Raw genomic sequence first — 6,741 nt, 5'->3', positions numbered from 1 at the left:
AAACAGTCCCTGAACAGAATCTGGAGGGAAAAGTCTATCTAGCACGCAGAAACCTCTCGTGGGGGCCTGTCTGCCTCGAGCAGCCCAGGTGGGCCTCCAGGACCAGTGGTGTGGCCAGGTTCGGCTCTCCGGGCAAGGCCTCTCTTGGTTAGAGGGTTAGCGGGTCCTTGCCATCGCCCTTAATCAGGAATGAGAGTGTTTGTTTTTGAATGAATATTTCCTGACCGCAGACAAGACCAGACAGAACTGTGTGCTCCAGATTTCTGGCAGCCTAAGACTCGGTACTGTGGGCCCTGCCTGCTCACCTCACCTCTTCCCGGTGGCCTAGTGCCTCCCCCCTGAAGCCTGAGGTCTGGCCGCCAGCTTCTATGAGAATCCTGCTTATGGCATAAAGTGTTGGCAAAACTCCCTGCCTCTCCTTTTCCCATCCTTCCAGTCTCCCTGGTCCTTCCCCTCAGATCTCATCTCCATAGCCCTTAACCTGGGTGGTTGGCATCTCATTAGACACAGCAAGGACAAGCATCTTGGGCAGGGGAACAGCATGCGCAGTAGCCCAGAGACATGACCACAGTGTGGGCTCCTCAGCAGAACACATGTGTTCTGTGGCTGAAGCCCAAGCTAGGACTTCATGCCTCCTGACTCCTGAATACTTGATCACATGTCCCCTAAGAGCAAGGACCTTGCTCAACATAAGTACGACACCATTATTACTAGAGAAAACTAAAATGATTCACTAATTCTCCATCCAGACTCAAGTGGCCCCCGGGTATGCCACGTGGCTGGGTCTTCCCTCCTTCCTCTTTTCTTTCGCAGAATCAGGATCCTTTTATTTATTTTATTTTATTTGGGCTGCACTGTGCAATATGTGGGATCTGTTTCCCGACGAGGGATTGAACCCGCGCCCCCTGCATTGGAAGCCCAGAGTCTCAACCACTGGGCCGCCAGGGAAGGTCCTGGAACCCAGGTCTAGAGAAGGATTGTATGTCGCGCTTGATGACCAGGTCGATCTCTTTAAGCTGGAACAGTCTCCCGACTGTTTTCCCTGACACGTGACTTTGTGAAAAGTTTATTCATCTGATTCCCTTATGAGATTGAGGTCTGTCATACATTGTTGTTGTTCAAGTCAAATGGGCCTTAGGAAGCAGCGCTACGAACAAAGCTAGTGGAGGTGATGGAATTCCAGTTGAGCTATTTCAAATCCTAAAGGATGATGCTGTGAAAGTGCTGCACTCAATATGCCAGCAAATATGGAAAACTCAGCAGTGGTCACAGGACTGGTAAAGGTCAGTTTTCATTCCAATCCCAGAGAAAGGCAATGCCAAAGAATGCTCAAAAACTAACACACAATTGCACTCATCTCACACGGTAGCAAAGTACTGCTCAAAATTCTCCACATGAGGCTTCAACAGTACGTGAACTGTGAACTTCCAGATCTTCAAGCTGGATTTAGAAAAGGCAGAGGAACCAGAGATCAAATTTCCAACATCTGCTGGTGGTGAGGAGACAGAAGGGCAGGGTGGCCAGATCGCCAAGGCCCAGAGCACAAAGACCTGGGTTTCGTCCTGGAGCAATGGGGAGCCCCAGAAATTCAGGAGGGGATGTGTCATGTCAGAAATGTGCTCCAGAAATCTCCCGAGATATTGGACAGGTGAAACCGCGGAAGCTGGGAGACTGGGGGTGGGGAACCGGATTGAGAGTCCAGTGCAAGCAGGGTCCAGAGAAAGGAGCCAGACAAACACTCCCAAACAAGGAAGGGAGGGCTGGATGATGAACTGGTGGTGAGCCTGACATGTGGGCACTAGGGCCCCCATTTTACCGAAAGGGAAACTGAGGCTCAGAAGGAAGTGACTTGGCCACGATCATTTGTCTAGGGAGCGACGGAGCCAGCACCGAGGACCCAGGCTCAGCAGCGTCTGTCTCCCCTGCATCCCCCTTCGTCAAGGTCACCAGCTTGGTCTTGTGACTTGTGAGATGATTCACTCGCCCTAGCCAGGCCCCGGTGACCTCGGTGGCCTCGGCCTGCAGCGACTTGAAGCAAGGTTTCGGTTCCTGGCCAGAGACTGAGGCCGGGCTGCGGCCAGGAGAGCGTGGAATCCTGGTCATCAGACCCCCAGGGATCAGTGGGCAGTGATGAGGCCCTAGCTTGTCGCCTGTGTAGACGTGAGTTTCCACACAGAGACAGAGATGGAACGTGGTGAAGCAAGTCCAGTGTTTATTAGGAGGAAAAAGTGTGTGTGTGGACAGACGCACGGGCAGGCTCAGAGGGAGAGTCACGCCCTCGTGGTGGCTTGGATCACTTTTCTGGGGCCTCTCTTCCGGGTTTCCCTCGGGCAGTCACCTTGCTTCACCCGGTTCTGAGCCTGGGTTTGGTCCATCTCAGCGTCTTCCCGTGTGCATCTGCCTGTCTCGGAGCCAAGATGGACTCTAGCGAGAAGGCCGACGGGTACGCTGACGTCACTTACTCTGAGGCGATGCCCCCGCTGTTTTGAGCTCCAAGGAGCCACTCTGTGCATGCGTAGTTAGGAAGGTCTCCTTGACCTGGGGAATTAGGAACATGCAGTATTTTCTCTCTTATCCGGGCAGCGCTCAGCTCCTTTCTCATTCCTGTTAGTTTGGCTGCCCAGCCTGGGACCCATCTATCTTCCGCCTCACTAGTGAATTCCTATTCATCCCTTGATGCCCAGCTGAAAGCTGGGTGATGCCCACCTCCTCAGGGATGCCCTCTCAGCCTCTGTCTTCTCCAAACTCCGGGGAGATTGCTTGTTAGTCTGCCCCACTGCCTGGGACGGCCTCGGGGGCAGAGGGCTTGTCTCGTCTCTGTCTCCCTGGCTCCCAGACCAAGGCCAGGTATACCGTAGGTGCTCCAAAACTGTTGATGAGAGAGAGAGAGAGTGAATGAACAAACAAGGAAGTGAATGAAAGGATAAAGGAAGGTTTTATTTTGCAGTATAGTTGCTTTACAATGTGGTGTTAGTTTACGCTGTACAAAGTGGATATACATAGGTTCTTTTTTTTTAAATTTTTTCCTGTGTAGGTCATTATAGAATATTGCGAAGAGTTCCTTATGCTGTACCCTTGATCTTTATGTAGAATCTAAAAATATGGTACAAATTAATTTATTTACAAAATATAAATGGAACTACAGGTAGAGAAAGCAAACAGGATGACTGGGGGAAAAGTGAGGGGCTAGAAGCGAGGGATAAATGGGAGGCTGAAGCAGACACAGACGCACACTGTATGTAAAACAGACACCAGATCAAAGCCAGGCCTTGACGTCAGCCAGGCCCGGTTCAGGGTGTGGCTGGCCCGTGGCCCTGGGGCTGCAAACCCCCAGACCTCAGCATCCTCCTGTGTGGAGCCCCCTGATGGCGGACAGCTCAGGGGAACCCTTGAACCTGAGCTTCACGGCCTGGACTCAGGCCTTGCCTCTGCCACTTACTGGGCAGGGGTTTGGACACAGGGCTTGCTTGGCTGCTCCATGCCTCGGTTTCCCCATCTGCAAAATGGAGCCTAACACCTCTCACCTCATAAGGTGGCTTTGAGGCGCAAATGAGGCAAGGCATGTAACACGTTCAGAACAGAATGTGCTGGCTAGCAGAGAGCGCCAGACCCGGGCTGCTCCGTCAAGGCATCGGGGACGCGCCGAGGCACGCGGTGTGTGCATGTCCCCGGCCAGGGCGGGGGCTGCTCTCCCAGCCCCCCTCCATCCTGTGGCCCAGGACGGGTGCTGCAGGGATGCGGCAGGGCAGGGGGGGCTCTGAGTAGCTGGCAAAGCCGCAGCCCTGCTCTGACGAAACATCCCTGGGTCAAGCACTGCAGGATCCACTGATTCCAGACAGAAAGCCCACGTAGCCCTGGAATTCACCGCCCATGCCAGCGACAGTGGCATGCGCTTCAGGGTCCACGAGGAAGAAAACATCAAGCATGTCTGGCTGTGACGGGACTTCAGCGTAATGCTGCCAGCTTCCGAGCTCGGTTCCAGAAGTCCCTTTTTGACATGCTCCTTTGAAATCCCGAATCAGAGTGTCCCCTTCCACTCGGCAAGGTGGAAGGCTTGGATCACTTTTCTGGGGCCTTTCTTCCAGGTTTCCTTCGGGCAGTCACCTTGCTTCACCCGGTTCTGAGCCTGGGTTTGGTCCATCTCAGCGTCTTCTCGTGTGCAAGGTCGATGTTGCTGTGAGCAGGATGAATTTGGGTGCCTTTTTTATTTTCCCTTTTGAGCTCTAAGTTCCAAGCGATGGACCCAAATTAAATGCTTTAATCCCTTCAGGCCCATGACAAGAGTGTCCCTCCTGATAGAAGGAGGAGACTGAGGCTCAGAGAGGTTGCCACATGCGCCCAGGGTCTCCCAGCACACAAGCAGAGTCAGGAGTTGAGCCCACACACATGTGACCCCAAAGGCAATGCTCATCACGGCTGTTCTGAGCACTAGCCGTGTGTCGGGATCAGACGAGGAACTTCGGCGGTGCTGCTTCTGGCTCGTGGCCTGGGTGTCCGTTGCTGCTGTTGGGATGTCTGGGTTTTTTTTTTTTTTGGCTGTGCAGGGTGCTGGTGGTAACACGCGGGAACTCCAGTCTTAGTTGCAGCGTGTGGAGTCTAGTTCCCTGACCAGGGGTGGAACAGAGGTACCCCTGCCGTGGGATTACAGAGGCTTAGCCACCGGGCCGGCAGGGATGTCCCCGGGCGTTAGTTTTTATAAGGCTCCCGGTAGATCAGCCAGGCAGCCGGGTTGGCAGGCAGGTCTGGAAGATGAACGCACGTGCCCAGGGAGAGACAGAGCCCACGAGATGGTGACCTGCAGCCCCCAAAGCCCCCCAGGGACAAGGTCATCATTCAAGCCCAGACCCCAGGCTGAGGACTTCCGGAAAGCTGCCCCTCCCTCCGGAGTCAGCACCGAGGCAGCAGGGGCTGGGGTAGAGCTTCTTCCAGGAGCAGGTCCTGGGACGGAGGCCGGCCCGCGACCCCCAGACCTGGCTTGGGCCCCTTGCACCGTCACAGCTGAGCACAGGCCTGACTCCCCGACCTTTTATTCCTGTGTGAGCAGTGGGAGGATTTCTTCAGACCAAATCTGGGGAATTTGACTTGAGCAGACTTTGACTCAGGCCCATTCCTTCTGACATTCCAGTGAGATATCTCTGACCCCGCAGCTTCCCACCCAAAACTCCTTCAAAATCCGCAAATGCCAGACCTGGTGGCTCATCCCCGAGGTGGGCGGATTCCACAGCCTCCAGGAAGACGCCAACGTCCCTTCCTGCTTCTGCTGTTTCCCAACTGAGAGGCCTTGGGATGGTGGCTTACCTTACCTGCAGGTCTCAGTTTCCCCATCTGTAAAATGGGCACCTTCCTCATATTCGTAGAAGATCACACGAGAGGATGCCACACTCTTCGCCAGTGTCTGGCGTGCAGGAGGCCCTTGGTAAGGACTGTCATTGTTATTGTCAGCTTGATGGTGGTGGGGAGCCTGGGATTCACACCCCACGTGGCCTGCAACTCTGACCCCATCGTGGTCCTGCTATCAGAGACTGACCCCGGCGGTCATCCTATAGGTCAGAGGCTGGCTACCCACGATGCACTCCTGTCCCCTCCCCCCCAGCCATCACACCAGCTCCAGTAATTCAGTGAGCCTGGCCGACAGACCCACTGGGTACCACCCCCCACAAAGCTCTCCCTCCATCCCCACTGCCAACACCCTAGTCCAGGCCCCCAGGGGGCCTCATTGCTCCCACCCCGCCTGCAGGCTCAGCCCCTTGAGTGCACTGTCCACTCTGAAGTTTCAAAGCGCAGCCATCATCTGTTACCCTCCTCTCTAGCTGCCCAGGCCCCCCAGCTCAGCCAGCCTCCAGCGTCCTCTCGGGCCCTGCCCACAGGCTCTCCCTCACCTCCGGCCTCCGCTGTGTGCCCCCGGCCCCCACCCCGCACCTCTAGGCACTGCCCAGGTGCGCCAAGCTCTCTCCTGCCTCTGAGCCTTTGCACATGCTGTTCCCCTTTTCTGATGTATACACGTTCCCCAGCCTCCCCGCTGGTCAACTCCAGGTCATCCTTCGGCTCAGTTGGCAGGAGCCTTTGAGCTTCCCCATGTGCGTCTCCACAGATTACCTGGGCTTCCTGAGAGCTTGGCGGCTGGGTTCCAAGAATAAGTGTCCCGCAAGAACCAGGGGGACGGTGCCTTGCCGTTGTGACCTGCCCTGGAAGCCGCTCAGAACTGTTCTGTCTTTGCCACAGACTCAAGGGAGGAGAACACGTGGACTTTACCCCTCAAAGAGGGGAGTGTCAGGGTCATGTCAGAAGATGAGCCCGTGCAACGGAAGGTGTTGTAGCTATTCTCAGAAAACCAAAAGCAAAAAGCGGGCAAAGGAAAATGACAGAGGTCAGCACCTCACTGGGGCCACCTGTGTGGGGTCAGGGGTCCACGACCTTACTGACTTACAGCTGGGACTTCTGTAGGCGGTGCGGCTCCGACTCGGTCAGGAAAGCTGAGCCGTGTGAGTCTTGTCAGCAAAGCGCCTGAGGAGCGGAGGGGAGCTTTCTGCCTGTGCTGGAGATATCCCCAGTTCAAAGCTCTAGGTGTTAGTGACCTTGAAGATCTCCCTGCAGGGCTGGAAAAGGAGGAGGGGCCACAAGTGATTTCAAAGAGGCTTGGGCAGGGAAGATGCGGTAATGGTCCCCGTACACCTGGCCCGCTGGGGATCATGTCCTCTGAGGGTCATCAGGAGAAAAGGCTCCGCCTGGTACCCAAGGCCT

The 6,741-nt window shown here is 55.4% G+C and overlaps 1 long non-coding RNA gene across 1 annotated transcript; it reads right to left on the bottom strand.

The window, feature by feature from the left end:
- Positions 1-2,237: 2,237 nt before the first annotated feature.
- Positions 2,238-6,192, bottom strand: LOC136166738 (uncharacterized). Its single transcript, XR_010662984.1, has 3 exons — positions 6,097-6,192; positions 2,707-2,869; positions 2,238-2,538 (listed from the first exon to the last, which is right to left on the bottom strand). It is a non-coding gene; the product is annotated as an uncharacterized lncRNA (long non-coding RNA).
- Between the last annotated feature and the right edge of the window lie 549 nt (positions 6,193-6,741).

The sequence above is a fragment of the Muntiacus reevesi genome, chromosome 4, assembly GCF_963930625.1.
Source record: "Muntiacus reevesi chromosome 4, mMunRee1.1, whole genome shotgun sequence".
NCBI classification, from domain to species: Eukaryota; Metazoa; Chordata; class Mammalia; order Artiodactyla; family Cervidae; genus Muntiacus; species Muntiacus reevesi.
The sequence above is the reverse complement of the archived record's forward strand: the minus strand, read 5'-3'. Positions and strand labels throughout refer to the sequence as shown.